This window comes from Mesoplodon mirus (assembly GCF_964341445.2).
Source record: "Mesoplodon mirus genome assembly, chromosome: 8".
In the NCBI taxonomy this organism is placed as follows: domain Eukaryota; kingdom Metazoa; phylum Chordata; class Mammalia; order Artiodactyla; family Ziphiidae; genus Mesoplodon; species Mesoplodon mirus.
In genome coordinates, this window is record NC_138984.1 from 45,174,047 (window position 1) to 45,202,005 (window position 27,959).

The window sequence follows — 27,959 nt, forward strand, 5'->3', positions numbered from 1 at the left end:
CTTCAGATGGCCTGTTAGCTGAGGCAGGGAATGGGCAAAGCAGAGAGGCCTGAAATAAAAAGACCAGAGTTTTTAACTATAAAACCTATTGAGGCAGTCTCATCAAGAAAAAAGGGGGAGGATTCAAATCAATAACATTAGAAATGAAAAAGGAGAAATTACAACTGACACCACAGAAATACAAAGGATCATAATAGACTACTACAAGCAGCTATACGCCAATTAAATGGACAACCTGGAAGAAATGGACAAATTCTTGGAAAAGTACAACTTTCCAAGACTGAACCAGGAAGAATTAGAAAATATAAACAGACCAATCACAAGATATGAAATTGAAATGGTAATAAAAAATCTTCCAGCAAATAAAAGTATGGCTTCAGGGCTTCCCTGGTGGCGCAGTGGTTGAGAGTCCGCCTGCCGATGCAGGGGACACAGGTTCGTGCCCCGGTCCGGGAGGATCCCACGTGCTGTGGAGTGGCTGGGCCCGTGGGCCATGGCCACTGGGCCTGCGCGTCCAGAGCCTGTGCTCCGCAATGGGAGAGGCCACAACAGTGAGAGGCCCGCATATAGCAAAAAAAAAAAAAAAAAAAAAAAAAAAAAGTATGGCTTCACAGGCAAATTCTTTCAAATATTTAGAGAAGAGTTAACACCAATCCTTCTGAAACTCTTCCAAAAAATTGCAGAGGAAAGAACACTACGAAGCTCATTCTATGTGGCCACCATCACTCTGACACCAAAACAAGACAAAAATATCACAAAAAAAGAAAATTACAGACCAGTATCACTGATGAACATAGATGCAAAAATCCTCAACAAAATACTAGCAAACCGAATCCAACAACACATTAAAAGGATCATACACCATGATCAAGTGAGATTTATCCTAGGGATGCAACAATTCTTCAATATATGCAAATCAATCAATGTGATACACCATATTAATAAACTGAAGAATAAAAACCATATGATCATCTCAATAGATGCAGAAAAAGCTTTTGACAAAATTCAACATCGATTTATGATAAAAACCCTCCAGAAAGTAGGCATAGAGGGAACTTACTTCAACATAATAAAGACCATATATGACAAACCCACAGCGAACATCATTCTCAATGGTGAAAAGCTGAAAGCATTTCCTCTAAGATCAGGAACAAGACAAGGGTGTCCACTCTCACCACTATTATTCAACACAGTTTTGGAAGTCCTAGTGATGTCAGAGAAGAAAAAGAAACAGAAGAAATATATATCGGAAAAGAAGAAGTAAAACTGTCACTGTTTGCAGATGACATGATGCTATACAGAGAATCCTAAAGATGCCACCAGAAAACTATTAGAGCTAATCAATGAATTTGGTAAAGTTGCAGGATACAAAATCAATGCACAGAAATCTCTTGCATTCCCATACACTAACAATGAAAGATCAGAAAAAGAAATTAAGGAAAAAATCCCATTTACCATCGCAACAAAAAGAATAAAATACCTAGGAATAAACTTACCTAAGGAGGCAAAAGACCTGTATTCAGAAAACTATAAAACACTGATGAAAGAAATCAAAGATGACATAAACAGATGGAGAGATGTACCATGTTCCTGGACTGGAAGAATCAATATTGTGAAAATGACTACTACCCAAAGCAATCTAGATTCAGTGCAATCACTATCAAATTACCAAGGGCATTTTTCACAGAACTAGAACAAAAAATTTTATTCTTTGTATGGAAACACAAAAGACCCTGAATAGCAAAAGCAATCTTGAGAAAGAAGAACGGAGCTGGAGGAATCAGGCTCCCTGACTTCACACTACACTACAAAGCTACAGTAATCGAGACAGTATGGTACTGGCACAAAAACAGAAATATGAATCCATGGAACAGGATAGAAAGTCCAGAGATAAACCCACAACCCATGGCCACCTAATCTATGACAAAGGAGGCAAGAATATACAGTGGAGAAAAGACAGTATCTTCAATAAGTGGTGCTGGGAAAATTGGACAGCTACATGTAAAAGAATGAAACTAGAACACTCACTAACACCATACACAAAAATAAACTCAAAATGGATTAAAGACCTAAATGTAAGGCTGGCTACTATGAAACTCTTAGAGGAAAATATAGGCAGAACACTCTGACATAAATCACAGCAAAATCTTTTTCGACCCATCGCCTAGAGTAATGAAAATAAAAACAAAAATAAAAAAATGGGACTTAATTAAACTTAAAGGCTTTTGCACAGCAAAGGAAACCATACATAAAATGAAAAGACAGGGCTTCCCTGGTGGCGCAGTGGTTGAGAGTCCGCCTGCAGATGCAGGGGACACGGGTTCGTGCCCCGGTCCGGGAAGATCCCACATGCTGTGGAGCAGCTGGGCCCGTGAGCCATGGCCGCTGAGTCTGCGCGTCCGGAGCCTGTGCTCCACAACGGGAGAGGCCACAACAGTGAGAGGCCCGCATAGAGCCAAAAAAAAAAAAAAAAAAAGAAAAGACAACCCTTGGAATGGGAGAAAATATTTGCAAACAAAGCAACTGACAAGGAATTAATCTCCAAAATATTCAAACAGCTCATGGAGCTCAATATCAAAAAACAAACAACCCAATCAAAAAATGGGCAGAAGACCTAAGTAGACATTTCTCCTAAGAAGATACACAGATGGCCAACAAAAACATGAAAAGATGCTCAACATCATTAATTATTAGAGAAATGCAAATCAAAATTACAATGAGGTATCACCTAACACTGGTCAGAATGGCCATGATCAAAAAATCTAGAAACAATAAATGCTGGAGAGGGTGTGGAGAAAAGGCAACTGTCTTGCACTGTTGGTGGGAATGTAAATTGATACAGCCACTATGGAGAACAGTATGGACATTCATTAAAAAACTAAAAATAGAACTACCATACGACCCAGTGATCCCACTAGTGGGCATATACCCTGAGAAAACCATAATTCAAAAAACACATGTACCACAATGTTCACTGCAGCACTATTTACAATAGCCAGGGCAAGGAAACAACCTAATCGTCCACTGAGAGATGAATGGATAAAGAAGACGTGGTATATATATATACAATGGAATATCACTCAGCCATAAAAAGGAACAAAACTGTGTCATTTGTAGAGATGTGGATGGACCTAGAGACTGTCATACAGAGTGAAGTAAGTCAGAAAGAGAAAAACAAATATTGTATATTAAGGCATATATGTGGAATCTAACAAAATGGTACAGATGAACCTGTCTGCAGGGCAGGAATAGAGACACAGACATGGAGAATGGACATGTGGACACGGGGCGAGGTGAAGGGGATGGTGGGACTAATTGAGAGATTAGGATTGACATATATGCAATACTGTGTGTAAAACAGATAGCTAGTGGGAACCTGCTGCATAGCATAGGGAGCTCAGCTTGGTGCTCTGTGGTGACCTAGATGGGTGTGATGGGGGGGAGTGAGGTCCAAGAAGAAGGGGATATATGTATATATATAGCTAATTCCCTTTGTTGTACAGCAGAAACTAACACAACATTGTAAAGCAACTAAAAATGAAGAAATCTTGGAATATCAGGAAAAAAGACTACAGTCAGCAAAAGATATGGTTAAATTCAACACATTTTACTTCTCCTGAGTTTTCTAAATTGTATTTGATGGCTGAAGTAAAAATTATAACATTGTATACTATATCTCTAAATGTATGTAAGGAAATACTTAAGACAATTACATTATAAATGGGAGAAGGTAAAAGAACATCAAGGGAAGTAAGGTTTCTACACTTTACTTGAACTGGTAAAATGACAGTACCAACAGACAATAGGGGTGTGTGTGTTATGTGTGTATACATATACAGCAACCTCTAAAAGTTTATACAAAGAGATACTCGAAAACAATAAAGATAAATCAAAATGGAATTCTAAAAATGTTCAAGTGATCCAGAGGAAATCAGAAAAAATAAAACAGAGAAATGAAAAACAGATTTAAGTCTAATATATCCATAATTATATTAAATGTAAGTGGTCTTACTATATCAATTAAAAGAGATGGGCAGAGAGGATTAAAAAACATGACCCAAGTATATGCTGTCTACAAGAAATTAAACCTCAAATATAATAATATAGTTAGGGTGAAAATAAAAGGACAGAAAAAGATACACTGTGCAAACACAAATCAATAGAAAGCAGGTGTGGCTATATTAATATCAGATAAAGTAGTCTTTAGAAAATTACAGAGGGTGACATTAATTCCATTAAGACAACAAAACAATTTGAAAATGTGCATGCACTGAACAACAGAGCTGCAATATATGTGAGGTAAAAGCTGATAGAACTGAAAGAAGAAATAGACAACCCACAACAATAGTTGGAGACTTCATCATCTCTTTCTCAACAGTGATAGAACTAGACAGAAGATCAGGACGAATATAAGATCTGAACAACACAATCAACCAACAGGATCTAATAAACATTTATGGAATTCTCCACCCCTAACAGCAGAATACACATTCTATTCAAATGCCCACAGAACATATGCCAAGGTAGACCATATCCTGGGCTGTAAACCAAACCTCAACAAATTTAAAAGAACTGAAATATTTTAAAGAACTGAATCTAACTAGAAATCAATATCAGAAAGATAACAGGAAAATACTCAAACACAATGGAAACTACAAAACACACTTCTAAATAATAGATCAAAGACAAAAAGTCTCAAAAGAAATTCTAAAAAATACTTTGAACTGAGTGAAAATAATAAAAACATATCAAAACATGCAAGACACAGCTAAAGCAGTGTTGAAAGGGAAATTTATACCATTAAATGTATTCATGTGAAAAGAAGAAAAATCTCTTATCAATAATCTGTGTTCTCACCTCAAGATCCTAGAAAAAGATCAAAATAAACCCAAAGTAAGTAGAAGAATGGATATAATAAAGAGCAGAAATCAATGATATTGAAAGCAGAGAAAAATCAAATAATTAGTTGACTCTTCAAAAAGAGTAATAAAATTGACTAACCTCTCACAAAACTGACAAAGAAAAAATAGAGAAGACACCAATTACCAATATCAGGAATGAAATAGTGATATCACTATAGACTCTGTAGACGTCAAAAGGATAAAAAGGGAATATTACAAAGAACCCTGTACACATAAATTTGACAACTTAGGTAAATAATATAATATCTCAAAAAACACAAACTACCATAACTCACCAAATATGAAACAGATAATTTTCAAAGTCCAACATATCCATAATCACATTGGGTTGAATAACCCAATGAGTGTTAAAGAAATTCAATTCATCATCTTAAAAACTCCCATTGAAAGAAATCTTCAGGTCAGCATTCTACCAAATGTTTAAAAAAGAACTGACACAAATTGTGCACACAATCTCCTCCAGAAAGCAGATGAAGATGGAACACTTTGCAATTCATGTTATGAAGTTAGTAATACCCTGATTCCAAAACAAATACAGTACAAAAAAAACTACAGACCATTATCCCTTGTAAATACAGATGTAAAAATCCTTAACAAAATATGTATCAGCAATTAAAATTCAGCAACATATAAAACGATTTTTTCACTATGACCAAGTAGGGTTTATTCCAAGGACACAGGCTGGTTCAATATTTGAAAATCAATGCATGACTCCATATTAACAAGATAAAGAAAAATCACATGATAATATGAATCATGCATAAAACGAACCTGACAAAATTCAACACCCATTTCATCATTAAAAAAAAAAACAATTCAGAAAAGTAGGACTAGAGAAAACTTCTTCAACTTGATAGAGTATCTACAAAAGCCTACAGCTGATATTACAGTTAATGGTAAAACAACATGTTTTCTTCCTAAGACAGGGAGTAAGGAAAGAATGTCTTCTCTAAATCACTCTTATTTAAAATAGTGCTAGAGGGACTTCCTTGGTGGTGCAGTGGTTAAGAATCCACCTGCCAATGCAGGGCACATGGGTTTGAGCTCTGATCCAGGAAGATCCCACATGCCATGGAGCAACTAATCCCAAGCGCCACAACTACTGAGCCTGCACTCTAGAGCCCGCGAGCCACAACTACTGAGCCCACATGCCACAACTACTGAAGCCCGCACACCTAGAGCCCGTGCTCTGCAACAAGAGAAGCCAGTGCGATGAGAAGCCCACGCACTGCAATGAAGAGTAGCCCCTGCTCGCCGCAGCTAGAGAAAGCCCGCACGCAGCAACGAAGACCCAATGCAGCCAAAAATAAATTAATTAAAATAGTGCTAGAAGTTACAGTCAGGGCAAAAAGGTAGGAAAAAGAAACACACAGAGGGGGGCTTCCCTGGTGGCGCAGTGGTTGAGAGTCTGCCTGCCAATGCAGGGGACACGGGTTCGAGCCCTGGTCTGGGAGGATCCCACATGCCGCGGAGCAGCTGGGCCTGTGAGCCACAATTACTGAGCCTGCGCGTCTGGAGCCTATGCTCCGCAGCAAGAGAGGCCCGTGCACCGCAATGAAGAGGCCCCCGCTTGCCACAACTAGAGAAAGACCTCGCACAGAAACGAAGACCCAACACAGCCATAAATAGATAAATAAATTTTAAAAAAAGAAAGAAAATTGACTCTATTTGCAGACGACATGATTGTCTACATAGAAAATCCCAAGGAATCTATAAAAAAAAATTCCTTGAACTATAAATGAGTTTAGCAAGGCTACAGCATACAAGATAAACATATACAAACCAATTGTATTTCTAGCTACTGATAATGATCACATAGACATGAAAATGTAAAAATACAATACCCTTAAAAATCATTCAAGAAAAGTGAATGTTATAAATCTAACAAGACACAGAATACTTGTGTGCTAAAACTACAAACTGCTGATAAAAGAAATAAAAATTATAAATAAATGGAGAAACATATTGTGTTAATGAACTGGAAGACTCGATACAGTAAACATTTTAATACTCTTCACATTGATATACAAGCTCAATTCAATTCCGATCAAAATCTCAGCAAGAATTTTTGTAGATATAGATGAGATTTCTAAAATTAATGTGAAGGGTAAAGGAGCTAGAAAATTAAAACAATTTTGAAAAAAATAAAGAGAGAGGAAAAAAGTATTCAATTTTAAGACATTATATAGCACAGTAATCAAGATTTTATGATATTGGTGGAGGGATATACACACAGATCAAGGGAACACAAAAAGAATCAAGAAACAGTTACACAAATGTGCTCAACTGATTTTTATTTTTACTAAGGTGCAAAAGCAATTCAGTGGAGCAAAGAAAGTTTCAACAAATGGTGCTGTACTAATTTAGTGTCCATTAGCCCCTTGCCCCCACGAAGACAAAACAAAACAAAAGCCTGGACCTAAGTTTCACATCTTATACAAATATTAATTCAAAATTAGTCATGGACAAGCATAAAAATGGAAAAGTACAAAACTTTAGTACTGTGGAAGAAACCAAATTTATGTTGTTTTGGAAACAACCCAGATGTCCTTTAATGGGTGAATGGTTACACAAACAGTGGTACATCCATATTATGAAATACTAGTCAGCAATAAAAAAGAACAAGCTACTGATATGTGCAACAACCTGAATGAAATTCCACAGAATCATGATGAGTGAAAAAAAAGTCAATCCCAAAAGATTACACACTGTATGGTTCCATTTACATAACATTCTTGAAATGGTAATATTATCAAAATAGAGAACAGATTAGTTGTTGTCAGGGTTAAAGGAAAGATGTGGAAACGAAGTAGACGTGGCTGTGTAAGCTTTACACGAGGAATCCTTGTGGTGATGGAAATGTCCTGTATCTCGATTATTTTAGCATCAATGTCCTAGCTGGGATATTGTACTACATAGTTCTGCAATATGTTACCACTGAGGGGAAGTGGGTAAAGGGTACATGGGATCTCTCTGTATTATTTCTTAAAATTACATGTAAATCTATAATTATCTCAAAATAATTTTTTATTTAAAAAATATCTTCAAAATCATAAAGAAAAAACCAAACTACCAAATAATTCTAACTGATCTCTGTACTATATAAAATAATAATTTTATTGTTTATCTCTTGCATTCTCTGTGTTAGGTAGTTCGTTTTGATGGAGACACTAATAAAAATAATTTGAATAAAATATTAATGTTGAGTAACTATAGGATAGCTGATTAAATTTATCAAAATTGTAAAATCTTTATTCATTTAAAGCTCTGGTAACATGAAAAATGAGGTTTCATATTATTGCATGCAAAAGATGTGTCTCTTCTTCTTTTGATACTTCAGACGGCTTGCATGCAACAACATTTTGCCTCTTAAGAACAACCTTATAATGCATTTCTACTATATTAAATTTTTTCCAGCAATACCTCATGACATTGCTGATCCTAGTTAATCTTATAAGCATTCTCATCAGTGTCAAGGGAAACTACAAGTAGCCATCTGTTAGAGATGGAAATCTTAAGGCTCTCTACAAAAATAATTAGCTGGACACTTTTAGATTTCCACGTATTTTTTTAAAGAAAAAAATCAAATGCTTACAAACATCATTTGCTAGCTGTGATCTTGACCAATTTATTTACTACCTCTGAGTCTTAGTTTCTTCATATATAAAATGGGATACTTCCTATGAAAAATGACAAAATAAACTGAGTATGTTAAGTAGTTAATAATATCTGACAGATATCAGTCATTTAATGAGTTTCAACAATAAATGATAGTTCAGTTCTAGGTTAAGGTATAAATAAAATAATATAACATAGGTAGAAACTACATCACGTTGCTCTTTAAAATCTTTTGAACCAAAGACAGGTTCTTTTTGGGAAGGGAAATAGATTGTTAGAGTTGTCTCCACAAAGCGGCACAATTAGAGTAAAATTATAAAGCGGTATTTGAAAACCTTTCTAGTGTAAACTATGTCACGATACCTGTGTTACGGGACATTCCTGATGATGGTGACAGAGCACTGACTCAGTCATCATGTGGTGAGGTACCAAGAATTGGAGCGCTCCATCTTTCCATACATGTTTTGATTGTGTTTTCTTTTTAGGCAAGAGGACTAAATGATATAATTATCACTTGGGGGTGCACATAGGGCTTCAAAAAATTACCCCTCTGTATAATGTTGACATTAGATGCTAAAGGCAGGAAAAATGTAAAGTCATTAAGAACAAGAGGCTTGAGAGTGAAAATGCCTGGGTTTAAAAGCAATCTCTACCACTTCCCATCTGGAAGACCTTAGTCAATTTACTTCATGTCTCTAAGATTGAATTTCCTCACCTACTAAAAGGGGCAAGAATGTTATAATACATATAAAGTTCTTTGCACAATACCTTTCAGATATAAAGAGCACAATAAATGTTAGCCATTAGTAATAATAATAATCTTAGCTAATAATCAAGCTTAAGTATAAAAGTGATAAATACTGAAGTGGTATCTAAAATATATTTTCTGACAAAGTGAGATGTGAGGAATAAAATATAATTAAACCGCAAAAGGGCTACTAGAATTGAAATAACTTGCAGGGTGTTTTGCCTGAATATACTCATTATTTTAAGAAAGTATTATGTACTCTGCTTCATAAATATTTGATAAAAGAACCATTATTTCCTCTTTAGCGCATTGGTGGCAGTTTTCAAGCATAAAATTAAACAAAATTTGTCATAGTTAATAATTATCTTCATACTCATAAACAATTTAGTTTTAAAAATACTTTAAAATTGTTTATCCTGCCTAGAATATTAGTCAATTACCAAAAAAAAAGAACTTTATGAGCATATTACTTTGTCTCCATAACAAATAACTTATCTTTAGAAATCAAACTGTAATAAACAAACTACATTAGAAATTAGATCTCTAAATATTAAAACATTTGGGCATGGGAAGGAGAAATTAACTAAGAAATTCTATAATTGTAAGTAACAGCTGCACAGTCAATATTTAATCACTATATTGTGAGACAGTTCAGTAGTGGAAGACAGGATTAACATATTGCTTTAAAACATTCCATTACTTTCTCCATCTGTTTACTGATAATAAAAGACACAGCTGTTCTAAACGAAACGCACTAACAGGTGTAAAGTGCCAATTTGTCATTTTACATAAAACTTACTCATTATTTCCTTTTGGAATACTCTAAAATTATACTCTAAGCATAGCTACCAATAACTTAAAGAATTTTTTTTATACTAACTTGGATTATTCTAGTCATTGAGGAAAAGATACGCTTCTTTCTCCATGAATTCAAGATTATTTTTAAACAGTACACATCCTGAACTAATTATAATTACCCCAGATGTTTTCCATAAAAATGGTCACACATCTGAACTGGGTTTCGTTAGCAACTGTTCTATATCAAATTTACTGCAAAGAGCATCAAAATTATGAAGGAACGCTGTATCAGATTCACTATGTTTAAGCTACAAATGATAATGAAGCTTGAGCTTATAATTTATTTTGACAAGTACTCTAGCTAATCTGTAGCCATATGTAATCCAAGGCCACCATGAGGAAATTCAGTATTATTTATAATAAATTCTCTATAATCACTAACTTAAAACATGTGGAAGTTACCAAAATTTGTGAATACTATAAATGTAACTATAGTTTTGGGATTTTGTTTGTTTTTAAAACATAACATACACCACAAACCACTAAAAATGTCCTGAGTAAAAGAGCTGACCCCATTCTAGTAATTTAAATATCTTTGATAACTAATTTTTAAATTTTATAACAGTGAAATTTTAAGACAATTACAAAATCAATATTAATGATTAATGTATTGGTGATAAGAAAGAACACTGTGAAATATTTTCATTTGGCCATTATATTTACTTTAATATATAAAACTTGAAAAGTTAAGGGAGAATGTCAAAGGAGTCCAAAGCATTCCAGTCGCTTTTATTTCTTTTCCTAAAATAAAAACATCTGTCAAATTAGCTTTAGAAAAAGAGGTTCACTAACATGTACATTTAAGAGTCCTTGCGACTATGCCTGTATTTTGAGATATACACCTGAGGAAAAACATAAAATATATACATTTTGCTTAAGATTTTACAAATCATTAAGTTCTTCCTCCAATAGTTCCTTTTCTTTGTTGGCTCAGGCTTACATGATTTTAAATTCAAATAAAATACCCTACAGCTTTGCAGTAAGGTATCCTCAGCCAGGTCACTTGGTGACAACAGTTTTTCTGGTCCTTCTGGAAACAAATTATGATCAATACAAATTCTATTCGTTTGCTGCTTAACTTTTGAAAAGAAACATAGGAAGAATTTTTTTCAACATCAAAAGAATGAAGAAAAACATTAATTTTATTGTGCAATCTAATAAAGCTTAACTCTGCCTATTATATGGTAAAATGATGACATGTTACCTTAGAAACACACCATCAGATTTTCTGATTTGTAAAATAAGTCAGAGTATATAATCCAAATAATCAATAATCCAAATCAGATGATTCAGAAATTCCTGAGTTGTTTATACAGACTTCATAAGGCTCTTAGTCTTCATAACGAAAAGACAACCCACAGAATGGGAGAAAATATTTGCAAATGAAGCAACTGACAAGGGATTAATCTCCAAAATGTTCAAATAGCTCATGCAGCTCAATACCAAAAAAACAAGCAGCCGAATCAAAAAATGGGTGGAAGATCTAAATAGACATTTCTCCAAAGAAGACATACAGATGGCTAAAAAGGACATGAAAAGATGCTCACTAATTATTAGAGAAATTCAAATCAAAACTATAATGAGGTATCACCTCACACTGGTCAGAATGGCCATCATCAAAAAATCTACAAACAATAAATGCTGGAGAGGGTATGGAGAAAAGGGAACCCTCATACACTGTTGGTGGGAATATTAATTGGTACAGACACTATGGAGAACAGAATGGAGGTTCCTTAAAAAACTAAAAATAGAGCTAACATATGATCCAGCAATGCCACTACTGGGCATATACCTGGAGAAAACCATAATTCAAAAAGATACATGCACCCCAATGTTCACTGAAGCACTATTTACAATAGCCAGGACACAGAAGCAACCTAAATGTCCATCAACAGAGGAATGGATAAAAATGTGTTATATATATACAATGGAATATTACTCGGCCATAAAAATGAAAGAAATAATGCCATTTGCAGCAACATGGACGGACCTAGAGATTGTCACACTGAGTGAAGTAAGTCAGACAAATATCATTTGATATCGCTTATATGTGGAATCTTAAAAAACGGTACAAATGAACTTATTTACAAAACAGAAATAGTCACAGATGTAGAAAACAATCTTATGGTTACTAGGGGGTAAGGGAGAGAGGGATAAACTGGGAGATTGGGATTGACATACACACACTACTAAATATAAAATAGATAACTAATAAGGACCTACTGTATAGCACAGTGAACTCAATACTGTGTAATGACCTATATAGGAAAATAATCTAAAAAAGAGGGGATTTATGTATATGTATAACTGATTTGCTTTGCTGCACAGCAGAAACTAACACAATATTGTAAATCAACTATACACCAATAAAAATTTTAAAAAATAAAGCAAACAGAATATGAGTGAGCTGTGGAGTAACTTCAAGTGGCAGAAAATACATGTAATTGGATTCTTTGAAAGAGGTGGAGAAATGGACAAAAAAATTTTGAAAAAATAATGACTAACATTTTTACAAATTCGATAAAAATTTTAAATCAACAGATACAAGTTCAATAAACCACAAGTGCAAGCAATATGAAGAAAACAAAACAAAAAACAAACCAACCAACAAAAAACCTCCAATGCTCTAAAGCAATTAATTTAATTCAGGGAAAAATAAGACAAAATGGCAACTAAGAGGGACAAAATGACTTGTCAGTTGATTAAACATAGCAGGAATGACAGTTTAATGACTTTAGTGAACCAGTTTTTAAAGAAATTAGAGAATGGGTATTTCTAATAACTAAAAAACTGAACTTTAAAAAAACCACATTTTATAGTCAAATTTCTAGACTAAACTAAATTTAGTCAAACTTCTGTATATTTCTACTCTTGACTCTTTTTCTAGTACATATGAGTATGGTCAGAATCATGAGACATTTTCATAGGGTTTTACTTAAGTAACCACTGTAGTCCATCTAACAATCAAGAAACGCATTACAGCTGTGGCTTGATGTTAATAGATCAATAAATTCTCTAAATCTCTTTCATAATTTAATAATCTTATCACAGGTATCTCCTACTTCAATCTCAAAAATGGATATATTTCCTCCAAAATTAGTAACAATACATAATTATAACCGTATGTTCAAATGGGTTTTAATAAAATGGTATATTAAGACTAATAAAGCTCAGTTGTCCTGTAAAACTTCAAAAACTGCAAAGTATTGATTGTAATTCCTACAAGCACAATGTGGCTGTCCATCTGGTAAATTCTGAGGGAATTAATTTAAAAGTCTAAGTGGTGTGCTTTCCTTCCACCTTATGCAATATTTCTTCAGATTTCTACTTCCCATTATTTTCTAGTTTTCAAAGCTTCAAATAAAAGGTTTCATCAATATGTAAATCCATACAGAGTAATACACAGGGAATTTTATTTAGAAAAGGTATATCAGAAGCTTAACTTAAATCCATAGAATGAATTCTGTCTGTCCTTTACTTGAGATGTTAACAGTGCTTAAAAAGGAAATAGATATGGAGGTATGACATATCAGATAACATCCAATTTATAGTGAAAGGAATAAATTACAAAATAGTGCTTATAAATATTTTTTTAAAAGTTACATATGCTATGTATCACCTTGTCTTACACCCAAAAATAAAAGTTGTGTCCTTGTTTTCACTGAGAAATAAAGAGCTTTTATTGCCACAATATTCACAACTTAATTTCTGATTCCAATTTTAAATAATGGTTAACTAAAGAAAATCTGGTTATGCGTCAATTTTTACAATTAAATAAAACAAGACAATCATTAATACAATAATAGATTACTAATGCATATTAATCCAAAGAAACCTCTATTTTCTGTAGTAAATAAGTGAATTTTAAAGAATTAGAATTTTGTTAGGTACCTAGTCTCAGAATAGGTCAAAATATTACCTATTAAAAGTCAAAAGGAGTTTTCAAATTGTTCTATGACTGTGTGGTTTGAATTTACCCAGGTTTAAAAAAAAAAAAGAAAAATTTAAAACTCAAATGTCATATATGACACAGAGTAGAAGATCATCAATGCATTATTTGGTGTGTTAAAGAGGGGGGCAGAGAGAGAAAGATGAGAGTGGAGATCAAGAGACTGAAAGAGAACAGATACAGACCTTGGAATATGTTTTCTTTTTTTGTTTGATCATCTCTGCAAACATTCCAAATTTTTATGACAGTACAGTTGAATAGAAAAGTATAGTTTGGCATGAAGTTGTTGGTTTAAATTCAGATTGGTCTGCCCAGGTCCACTTTCAGGAGAATATTCAAGTGAGTGTAACAATACTGTGAATCAAGACTTTTGTCATACTATAAAGCCCAAAATTTAAAAACTATAAGAAATACACTGCATCCCATGCTGACTAAGGCTGCAAGTGTTACCTTAACCTTGCTAAATTAGTTCCTAAAAACATTCTCTTATTTTCAGAGATTTCCTATATAAAAAGTAGATGTTATTAATTAACATGGCCTTTATGCAAAGAGTAGTTTTCATGTTTTTTCTAAAGTAATTGAAATATCTTTCATTTGCATATTAATTTATTTAACAAAGTTTCATAATTCAAATGTAAGTGTCTGCCCTATCTATTTCAAATGATAAATTCTTAAATGAATAAAATTTGGACCATAAGGCTAAATTCAGAATATGCACAATTTCAGAATAATATATACATAGGAAGCTAATCCAAGCATAGAGCTAAAGCAAAACATATACTCTAGATATTTAACCTGTGTTACAGAAACCATTTTTATAATTGAAAAATACCTTAACAAATTCTAAATGTAAAATTATTATAATTATCACTATTGAAATCAGTACTTACTCATAAAGGGTTTGAGGTACATGAAAACATAGCAATTAACCATTAATAAAATATCAATTCAAATTCTTTGTACATAAATATTACAGCTTACCATGTCAGTGATGACTTCTTTGCCTAAGAATAAAAGATAATTCAGAAATCAAATGATATTAAAATACTGTCAAAAAATGGGTTCAGTTTTAAAAAGGCCTGGGAGAAAAAAAACAATATTTACACACGCAACCTAAGCTGTTCCTTGATACCTACCATTATTGAGCATGTACTATGTGTGAAATACCATCTATAACTCTTTACATGGATTATTTGTAACCCTTAAATCATCCCTACAAGACTGGAATTTTCCAAATTTTATAAATAAGGTGACCAGGTGATTTAGTAACAAAATTGGTACATTTCTGAGAATAAAGGCAGTGGGCACAATTAACAATTATGCTAGGGCCTCCCTGGTGGCGCAGTGGTTGAGACTCCGCCTGCCGATGCAGGGGATACGGGTTCGTGCCCCGGTCTGGGAGGATCCCATATGCCGCGGAGCGGCTGGGCCCGTGAGCCATGGCCGCTGGGCCTGCGCGTCCGGAGCCTGTGCTCCGCAACGGGAGAGGCCACAACAGTGAGAGGCCCGCATACCGCGAAAAAAAAAAAAAACAAAACAATTATGCTAGGAGGAGAGGTGTAAATCATGACTGTTGTAGAAAAAGTATGATACATGATCACTATACAAATGAAGAAACTGCCTCAGAGAGGCGTATTTTGAAACTCACTCTCTGAAACACAGTATGAAATACGGTGCTAAGTCTTTTTGTACAAATTAATAACGTAATGCATGAATATGGTTCTGAGTAATACATTACACTTCTCCAATGAATTATAGCACTTGCTTTTTACATTCTCACAGATTAAATTTGAGTAACCTACTTAGTTAAATTGATACCTGCTTAATCTCATGTTATTAATACACTCTCATTTACTGAAACTATATAATTATTACCTGGCCCCACCACCCCTTCTATACTTGCTATTGTTGCTTATTTTTCTTTCCAGATTAAAGTTTGAATCTAGATAATCAAATTCCAAGAAAAAAAAAGATTGAGAAAATAAAAATTCAGAGAAAACAAGAAAGTTGTTAGAAACAATGGTAAATAGAAACTGATAAAATGTTGGTTAATTTAACAACTGACAAGACATTAAGTTTTGGGTTAAAATACTGAAGTAAATTCTAGGTAATTATAATAGGAGATTGTCTTGGAGGTTCTGTGGGTTAAGTTAAATTTGTCTTGTTCCAGGGCAAGAGAGATGATAAATAACTTTGCTAAAAAAAATTTATGGTCAAGAATTTATTTTAAATATTTAAGGGTAACCATTAAAACAAACAAACAACCACCACCACCACCAAACAAAAATCAGAAATATAAACCACTACTTCCAAACCAGGGGACACTGAAACAGGAAATTAATTTTATTATTTCCAACAAAGCATTAATAGGAAAGAAAGACAGAGACATGGACACATACAGACACACACAGACACACACAGACACACACATACACAGGCTTGATAAACAAAAAGCACAAAATAAGATGATGGTGATATGTCCTAATAGATCAGTAACCACAATAAATGTAAGTATTTAAATTCATCCACTAGCCAACAATATCACATTGTCAAGGAGATGAATAAAGCTATATACCCAATACTGCTAAAGGGCTGGAAGTAGAGAAAAGCCATGCTGCCATCTGGTTTCAATCTTCTACATAAAAAAGGATGACAATCTAGTATAAGGTGGTATGGACTCTCTTTTATAGAATATTATTATATAATATAGAATAGAATAATATAGAATAGAATAATATTCCCACTCCCCCCACCAAAATACTATCATCCATACTGAACAATAAGATCTCCCAGCCTTACTGGGTTTCCAAAATGCTAGTAACCAGGCTTACCCATTAGGAAGAAGATTAAAATATTCTTCCCTTGGGAACATGACCAGCCCAAAGAAAAGGCCTTAAGATACTTGTATCCTGGACTCCCCAAAGAAACAGACAGATAACCTTCTAATGAAGCCTTCAATAAACAAGCCCCACCCAGCCAGCTATTTAATACCTCTTATTCTTAGTATAAGCAGGCAGCCAAGGATCAGAAGACATCCGAGAAAAGCCACTAACAAAAGACTGAAGGGAAAAACTGAAAGAACAACTTGTAGGGAACAAAGGAATATGAAACCTTCAAAAGAACCAACACTGCCTATGGAGAAAAAGGCAGGCTCAATGGTACAATCCCTATGGATGAGAATTTGGGTCTATCTAACAAAATGATAAATGTATATACCCTTTGACCTAGAGGTCTTATGTCCAAAATGCATCCTGAATATACATCTCCACCAGTTAAAAAAAATAAAAACCAAAAAAACCCAAAAACATATACACAAGGTTATTCATTGGGTCATTACTGTAATACAGACCAGAACAACAGAAATGACCATATCAGGGTACTAGTTGAAGAAACTGTAAAATATCCATATAATATGACACAGCTACAAAAAAAGAGTGAGGAAACTCTCTATGTACTGATTTGGAGCAATCTCCAAGATACACTGTTAAATGAAAAAAAGCAAGGTACAGAACAGTGAATAAAATGCTGAACCTTCTGACTAAGAAAGTAGGGAGAAATTATATATGTATGTATGTATGCAAGTATGTCTCTGTATATTTTTGCAAAAGGAAGCAATGGAAAAACACAAACTAATGAAAATAAGAAATGTCTATAAGAAATAGGAACAGAATGGGATGGTGGAGGAGAGAGATGAAAGTAAGACTTCTCTAAATATCTTTTTATTTAGGTTTTGACTTTGAACATTATACAAATGTTTTACATAGCTTAAAATGAAATTCAATGCAAGTAAACTCTGAAACTGAGAACTGAAGCAAAAACAAACAAACAAAAACCCCAACTGTATAACAAACCATTAGTAAAACCAGATGAAAACCTTATTAAATATTCTCAGAATGCTGACTTTCAGACATATTTAAAGACAAACAAAACAAGCAAAGAAATCTTAAATTTCATTCAGTACTTTTATAGTTAGTAATAACCTTGGTATTAACTTTTAAAAACTATTGTACGTATATTGTAAAATAAAACAAAGTAACATGTTAATGTTAGAAGAACCAAGATTTTTAGGATAAGAGAAAAATTTTAAATTATAAAAACAAAGCAGTAAAGGAAAACCCTGAAATATTTAACTTGAGTTGCGAGTATACGTTTGAACTCATGGTTTTCTTTTTTTTCTTTCTCTTTTTTTTTTTTTTTTTTTGCGATACGCGGGCCTCTCACTGTTGTGGCCTCTTCCGTTGTGGAGCACAGGCTCCGGATGCGCAGGCTCAGCGGCCATGGCTCATGGGCCCAGCCGCTCCGCGGCATGTGGCATCTTCCTGGATCGGGGCACGAACCCGCGTCCCCTGCATCGGCAGGCGGACTCTCAAGCACTGCACCACCAGGGAAGCCCTCATGGTTTTCTTTAAAAATTACATATATATGTGTGTAGAAGGGTGTGAAAGTGTGTGTATATATATACATCCACCCTAGCTACAGTCATTGAAAAAGCTCAGAATTATTAATATCATCCTAGTAAACAATGAGTACACTTAAAACACACCTGGCATTAGTATCTATATGCCATCCTGACAAAAAGGAACCAGAAAAAACGGCCAGGGTCAGAAAAAATACAAGATGAGCCTGGGACATCATGTATGTGAAAAAACGAATGTGCTCAAAGACTATAAAAGGGTATGTCAAAAGGACACCAAACCAGCCTGAAGGGACTGTTAATGGTCAGATCTGAGACTATTATAGGGTTAAAAAGTATAATCGATTGTAAGATACTGAATTAATAAGTACTCAAGAATCCAGAGTGCCAGTCAAAGGGAAAGGAAAAAAAACCTCACTTGCCACCAAAGGAGATGACTGTCACATCACTTTTAGAGTGAAAAATGGTAAATATTCAAGAATTAGGCATCTACCCTACCTTTTTCACCCTAGTTGATGAGCGGGAGCTCTACTTCACAGGAAAAAAAGTCAGTTAATAAATATCAAAGGAACAATAGAATTAGAGAATTAGCATTTTGTAACCTCCAATGTAATAACTGATTTAGGAACACTTCCATGATGTCAAAGTATCTTCCCACAGATTACCTGCTAATTGCAAAGGGAAAGCATATCTTCATAATGCAGAGATCAAGTAGTCACCACCTCCACCAAATAATCAAACTTGGCATCATCAATATTGGAACAACCTGCTATTACATCCTTCAATTACATATGATGAAATACCCAGTATCACCTACAAAGTATTCTTCACAAAAAGGTTTAAACTGAGCCTAATCGAAATGCTAGAGTTTACAGAGTATAGAACAAGTAAAAGAAAACCAAGAGAAAACAATGAGACCAATCCAGAATATGATTCCTTCAAAACAACTTTCTTGGTCTCTTTAAAAGGGCACTGCCATTAAAAAAAAAAAAAAAAAGGTGAGAGGGTAGTGGTCAAGGTGAGGGAGTAGGCAGACCCTGAGCTCACCTCCTCCCACAGGCACACCGAAATCACAACTATTTATTGAGCAACTACTAATGTGAAAACATGAAGATTAGCAAAAAAGGTTTTCTACAATGAAAGATAAAAAGAAGGAACCACAACAAGATGGGTAGTAGAGGCAGAGACACAGTATAGTCAAGACCCATACCCTGGGTGGGTGACCCACAATCAGGAGGATAATTACAATCACAGAGCTTCTGCTCGAGGAGTGAGGGGTCTGAGCCCCACACTGGGCTCCCCAGCCTGGGGGTCCTGCACCAGGAAGATGAGCCCCCAGGACGTTTGGCTTTGAAGGCAAGTGGGGCTTATTTTGGGAGACTCAGAGGGCTGAAGGAAATAGACACCCTACTTTTAAGGGCACAGACAAAATCTCACACACTCCGAGACCCAGGACAGAAGCAGTAATCTGAAAGAAGCTTGGGTCACACCCACTGCTGATCTTGGAGAGCCTCCCAGAGAGGCAAGAGGCAACTGGAACTCACCTTGCGGACAAAGATGCTGGCAGCAGCCATTTGGGGGAGCTCATTCTACCATGTGGACACCAGTGCTGGTAAGCACCATTTTGGACTCCTCCCTCTAGCTTATTAGGCTTAGGACCCAGTCCTGCCCCCAGCCACCAGCCTGTCAGCACTTGTATTGGAACGCCTCAGGCCAAGCAGCTAGCCAGTGAGGGACACAGCACCACATATCAGCAGGCCAGCGTTCATAGAAGCCCCTAAGCCCACAGCCACCCCAGGATGCTGCCCCACGCACCAGAGAACCCAGGACCTGTCCTGCCCACCAGTACACCAGCACTAGCCCTGGGACCACTGGGGCCCTGCAGCCAGCCATCGGGATGGGTCCCTGTACCAGCAGGCTAACATCAGCTCCAGGACCCCAGGACCTGCAGCCAGAGACCTCAGGACCTGGCTCTGCCCACCAGGGGCAGACAGCAGACCCAGGACACCCTAGACCCAGCCCCATCCACCAGCAGGCTGACACTAGCTCCAGAAACCTTGGGCCCTCTAGCCAGAGACCCCAAGATGTGGCTCTGTCCACAAGTGTGCCAGCACTGGCCGCAGGACCCAGCGTCAACTACCAGCAAGCCAACACCAATTCTGAAACACTTTGAGACCCTCACCCAGCTACCCTAGGATCCAGCCCCACAGTGGGTCAACACCAGCTTGGGGGTACCCCAATCATGCAGAGAGCTGTGTCAGGAACCGGCCCTGGCAACCAGCAAGCAGACACTAGATCTGGAACCCCCAGCCCACAGTCAGCCATGCTGAGACCCAGTGGGCCAGGACTAGCCTTGGGACCGCCCCCCTCCCCCCCACACACCCCCGGGACTCTGTAGCCAGTCTCCTTGTGACCTGGTCCCACCCGCCAGCAGCTAGCACTCTCTGCACAAGGCAGGGCATGGCAACCAACCAGTATGGGGGCCAGCCACACCTACCAGCACACCCACAGTAGTCAGCCCACCACAACAGAAGGACCTACACAACCCACATAGAGGGTACTGCTAAGGCATATAGCACGGGTGACCACAGGGGTGTGCTACTGGGCCCATAGGACATCTCTTACAAAAGGCCACTTCTCCAAGATGGGGAAATGGAATAAACCTACCAAATACATAGAAATAAAAACAGTAAATTAAGCAAAATGAGGCAACAGAGAAATATGTTCCAAATGAGGGAACAAGATAAAACCCCAGAAGAACTAAGTAAGGTGGAAACAAGCAATCTACCCAATAAAGAGTTCAAGGTAATGATCATAAAGATGCTCAAAGATCTCAGGAGAAGAATGAATGAAAACAGTGAGAAGTTTAACAAGGAGTTAGAAAATATAAAGAAGAACCAGAGATGAAGAATACCTGAAATGAAAAATATGCGAGAAGGAATCAATAGTAGATTAGGTGATACAGAGGAACAGATCAGAGAGCTAGAAGACAGAGTAGTAGAAATCACTGAAGCTGGACAGAAAAAAGAAAAAAGAAACAAGGACAGTTTAAGAGACCTCTGGGACAATGCAGAGCATACTAACATTCTCATTACAGGGGTCTCAGAAGGAAAAGAGAGAGAGAAAGGGGCAGAGAACATATCTGAAGACATACCAGCTGAAAACTTCCCTAACCTAGGAAAGGAAACAGATATCCCGGTCCAGGAAGCACAGAGAGTCCCAAACATGATCAACCCAAAGAGGACCACACCGAAACACACTGTAATTAAAATGGCAAAAATTAAAGATAAAGAGAGAATATTAAAATCAGCAAGGGAAAAGCAACAAGTTACATACAAAGGAACTCCCATAAGGCTATCAGCTGACTTTTCAGCAGAAACTCTGAAGATCAGAAAGGAGTGGCTTGATATATTTCAAGTGATGAAAGGCAAAAAGCTACAACCAAAACTACTCTACCTGGCCAGTCTTTTGTTCAGATTTGAAGGAGAGATAAAAAGTTTTACAGATAAACAAAAGCTAAAAGTTCATTAACCAAAACCAGTTTAATAAGAAATGTTAAAGACAACAAATAACAAGTGTTGGTGTGGATTGGAAAAAAGGGAACACTTGTGCACTGTTGGTGAGAATGTAAATTGGTGTAGCCACTATGAAAAACAGTATGGAGATTCCTCAAAAAATTAAAACTAAACCTAACAGATAATCCAGCAATTCCACTTCTGGGTATTTATCTGAAGAAAACAGAAACACTAATTTGAAAAGATACATAACTCCTACTTCATGGCAGCACTATTTATAATAGCCAAGATATGAAAGCAACCTAAGTGCTCATCAATTGATGAATGGATAAAGAAGATGTGGTGTACCTATAGAGTGGAATATTACTCAGCTGTAAAAACGAATGAAACCTTGCCATTTGTGATAACACAGATGGACCTAGAGGGTATTATGCTAAGTGTAGTAAGTCAAAAAAAGACAAATAGTGTATGATTTCACTTATATGTGGAATCTAAAAAACAAATGAACAAATATACAGAGAACAAACATGTGATTGCCAGTGGGGAGATGGGCGGGGAAGGAGAGAAACAGGTAAGGGAGATTAAGAGGTAGAAACTTTCAGTCACAAAATACATGATTTACAGGTATGAAATTGTACAGGTGGAGAATACAGTAAGTATGTAATATCTTTGTATGGTGATCAATGACAACTACACTTATCATGATGATCATTGTGAAATGTATAGAAATATCAAAACATTACGTTGTGTACCAGGAAATAACATAGTATTGCAGGTCAATTATACTTCAAAAACAAACAAACAAACTCATAGAAGAAGAGATAAGATTTATGGTACAGGGGAGTTGAGTGGGCTGGGGGCAAGGGGATGTAATATGCAACATGATAAAGATAATTAACACTGCTGTATGTTATAGATGAAAGTTGTTAAGAGACGAAATCCTGAGAGTTCTCATTGCAGGGAAGAATGATTTTTCTATTTCCTTCTTTTTTTTTTTGGCCACACCACGTGGCCTGTGGGATCTTAGTTCCCCGACCAGGATTGAACCCGGGCCCTCTGCAGTGAAAAGCGTGGAGTCCTAACCACTGGACCACCAGGAAATTCCTGTCTATTTCTTTAAGGTTGTATCTATATGAGATGGCTGTTCACTAAACCTATTGTGGCAATCATTTCATGATGTATGTAAGTCAAGTTATCATGTTGTATATCTTAAATTCATATTGTGCTGTATGTCAATTATACTTCAGTAAAACTGGAAAAAATACCAATTTTTTAAAAGAAAGAAATAAGAGAACTCAGTATGAAATGAGACTAATGAGCCAAAAGTAATGCATCAATCTGACTGGATTCTGATTTTTAAAAAACAGCTCTAGAAGGCATTTTTGGATTGCGAATATCTGAATATGGATGAATACTAGATGATTTAAGGGATTAATACTAATTTTCTTACATGTGATGGTAGTTTTATTTTTGAAGAGAAATATTATTTTTAGGAAACACATTCTTTTGGGAAATATATCCTGAAGTATTGAGAGATCAAGTGTCATGAAGATTACATGTCAAATGGTTCAGAAAAAAAATACCAACACATGGATTACTCTGGCAAATGTTAACATATGTATATCTAGAGGGTGAGTATATGGGTAATTATAGTACTGTTCTTTCAGTTCGTCAATGTTCTAAAATGTTCATAATAAATTATTTGAAAAAATACATTAACATCCCCACAAAGAAAAGAAAATATACTACATCCACGAATACAATGTGAGCACTTGGTATTAATACCAGATTAGCAAAAAGTTTTTTTACAATTGGAAAATAAATTTGAGGAAATCTAGAAAGTAAAGCATACAGGAAAAGAGATAGATAATTATCATTCATATATATATGTATATGTGTATTTGTATATATGTGGGCTTCTGTATATGTGTATGTATGTATATATGTATATACATACACACACACACATATATCTCCAACAGGAGTTTCATAAAACAAATCAGAGAAAACACCCAGAAAGCAACCAGCTAAAAAATAACTCAAGAAAATATCTCAGAACGAAAGAACATGAATTTAAAATTGGAAAGCCTGACGGAGTGCTCAGCACAATGATAAAATAAAATCCTCACCAAGACACATTACCATGAAATTCCAGAATATTAAGGATAAAGAAAAGATCCTACAAGTTTCCAAAGAGAATAAACAAGTCAGATAGTAAAAGATCAAGATTTAAATGGTTTCAGATAACATTACTTCTGGAAGCCAAGACAAAAAAAGAGTAAAGTCTTTAAAGTTCTGTGAGAAATTTTTTTCCATACTAGAGTTCTCTATCCTGCTGAGTATAAGCAGTCAAATGTAAGTGATTTCAGATATGCCAAGTCTCAAAAAATTTAATTCTCATGCACTATTTTCCAAAAAACTACTGGAGGATGTACCTCCCTAAAATAAGGTAGTAAAATAAGAAAGAGCAAGACATGCTATCCAGGAAATGGAAATCAACTCAAGACAGATGTAAAATGAATCCCCCAGATGACAGTATTATAGATCCCTGGATACAAGCTGTGTATGAGGTACTGATGTCAATCAACTGGTTAGCTGACTTTAAGAAAATAAAAACAATAGGCTACAAGATGTATGTAAACATATTGAGAAGCAATTTAGACAACTGGGCAGATTTGGGGGATGAATGAATGACAGATGCAAAAATCTCAAACAAAAAAATGCATAGCAAATATATTTTTATTTACTCTTAGAATATAGAAAAGGGCTCTTTAAAAAACTGCTATTTATTAAAGCTGTTACACTGTACAAGTAATAGTATTTGCCCAACATAGCAAAAAATGTTAGAAAGTATAGAAAAGTATTTGGGAGAAAATGAAAACCACTTAAAGTTCTACTACTCAGAGAAAACATTCACTCATTCAATAAATAATTATTGAATGCCCTTTACATGCCCTACTCTGTTTTAGAGTCTATGATTCAGCAATGACTAAAATCTGTTTTCATGAAGTTTAGATTCTAGTGAGTAGTGACAAATGATTAAACATAGACTAGGTCACTGGTAAAAAAAAAAGTAGGATAAGTAGCACAGAGTGATGGAAAGAGAGCTATGCTATTTTCTATAGAGTGACTAGGGAAGTCCTTTCTGATAAAATGACATTCAAGCAGAAACTTCAAGGAAGTCAGTCAACAAACAGTGCAGGTATCTAGAGGGTTTTGGAATGAAAAGCAACTGGAAAGAACCTGAGAAAAGAACATGCTTGACACTTTGAAGGAACATCCAAGAGACCAGTGTGGCTAGAGGAATGAAACAGGGAATCAGAGGTAGAATATTAGCATCAGAGAAAATGGAAGTTGCAGATGGGAGGCATAAATAATGTAAGACTTTGCAGGCCACAGTTAGGACTCTAGATTTTACTCTGACAAAGTCACTGGAAGTTCTGTGCATAGAAATGATTTTAAATGATTTCTGTAGTTAAAAGCAGCTCTGGCTGCAATGTGGAGACACATGATAATGAAGAAGAGTGAAACTAAAAGGTCAGTTAGGAAGTTGTTTTAATAATCCAGGTGAGAGGGCTTCCCTGGTGGTGCGGTGGTTGAGAGTCCGCCTGCTGATGCAGGGGGCGCGGGTTCGTGCCCCGGTCTGGGGGGATCCCATGTGCCGCGGAGCGGCTGGGCCCGTGAGCCATGGCCACTGGGCCTGTGCGTCTGGAGCCTGTGCTCTGCAACGGGAGAGGCCGCAGCGGTGAGAGGCCCGCGTACTGCAAAAAAAACAAAAAACAAAAAACAAAAAAAACACACAAATTTTTCTTGGTTTCTTGTTTGTTTGCAAATTTAAGCATTAAATGATGTCCAGAAAGTTTAAATTAAAAAGTTGGGGAAATTATAACCTAAATATTAAGAAATAAAGGAATGTTTTAAAAGATGATAGTATATCTGCATGCTAGAATACTACACAGCTAGTAAAAATAACACTTAAGGGCTTCTCTGGTGGCGCAGTGGTTGAGAGTCCGCCTGCCAATGCAGGGGACACGGGTTTGTGCCCTGGTCCGGGAAGATCCCATCTGCCACAGAGCGGCTAGGCCCGTAAGCCACGGCCGCTAAGCCTGTGTGTCCAGAGCCTGTGCTCCGCAACGGGAGAGGCCACAACAGTGAGAGGCCCGTGTACCGCAAAAACAAACAAACAAACAAACAACACTTAAAATTATTTTTAAAACATAGAATAATGCTTGTATAATAGAAAGAACAAAAAGCAGAATAAGATTCTATATACCAAATGTTCTTAACTATGTAAAATATATATATCAAAAATACTGGAAGTAAACATATTTTTTTATGTGGTAAGATTATGGATATTTTATTTCCTTTTGTATCTGTAGTCTTCAAATTTTCTACAGTGAACTGGAATTAATTTTATAATTAAAAATACTTCCATATTTTCAAAAATTAAGTAAAGGGGAGCAGAACCTGTGACCCCCAAAATATGCCACTTTGGCAGGAGGATTAATTTGAGCTAAAGGCAATCAAAACTCCAGCAGATTTAAGAAAAGCTCTTTTCCTCCCCCTAAATTGCCTAAATTTACACTGGAAAGGGGGGCCTGTACCAGGAAGGGAGCTATTACCAGAGACACTTTTTACCTAAGAAACTTATCTGCATAACAGCACAGCTTTTGTTTTCTAAACATCTCCTCTGCTTCCTATGAATGGGCCTTCCTCCCCTTTGTATCCCCAGACCCCTACCCCTTTCCTTCTCTCAGGATGTTTGGCTGCCTTTTGAGTCTTTACATTTTTATGGGGATCCTGTACATATGTAATTTTGTTTGTTTTTCTCTTGTTAATGTCTTTTGTTAATCTGATTATTAGACCAGCCAAAGAACCTAGAAAGGTGGAAGGAAAAATTTTCCGGCCCTTCATAGAAACACATAGAATTGAAAGACATAGGTTAGGTTCAAATGCCTGATATGGCACTAATCAGCTATTTCTTGGACTAATTTCTCCCTTAAACATCCATTTCCTCACTTTTAAAATGAAGACAATATCATACTCAAAGAATAACTTTGACGATTACACATATGAGTGTACTCAACTCAGTATAGTTCTTAACATATTAAATGCTTGATAAATATGTTTAAACAAAAATGAAAATTTGACAGTCTGAGAATTCATATTTCAAGTAAAATGCAAAATCTCCTTGTTAGGGAACCACTGACTGAAACTGCCCATCCCTGCCAGGCAGGATAATAACTACTTGCATGAATTAATTCACAACAGGAGGTCCTGATAAGGAACACAGAATTGATAAGCTATCTACCACCAGCTGGAAGAATTCTGGAGGGGCCAAAAGGAGGGAGGAGATGCCAGCCCATAATATGTCCTGCCAACTTCCCAGAAACCCTCATGCTGGAAACCATCCTGACTAAGAGATGCACACACTGCCAGGAAGGGCCTTGAATCGGACCAAATATGGGCACAAGTGAGGTGACTGGCCAGAGACAACCCAGAAAGCTAACCTCATTACCATAAAACCTGAGACTGTGAGCCACATGGCAGAGCAGTTCTTACCCCGCTGCTCGCTGCTGTCCGTCTGGGCGCCCCTTCCCAATAAAGTCTTTTGCTTTGTCAGTACGTGTGTCTCCTCGGACAATTCATTTCTGAGTCTTAGACAAGAGCCCACTCTCACACCCTGGAAGGGGTCCCCTTCCAGTAATATCATCATGAAGACCTGATTTAAAATGAGTGAAACATGTTACTTGCTCTTATACTCTGCTCACTCTTGTCTGCAAACCAGTTCAAACTGGAGAAAAACATATCACTCTAAAATTAATGTAAAAGGTAAACCGAATTGTCACCTTCCTTCCTTGAGACATCTGCTTGCCTAAAGTCCTCCCCAATACTGGAAAGAAATTTTCAACTTTTGCTGTAAAAATCTATATTC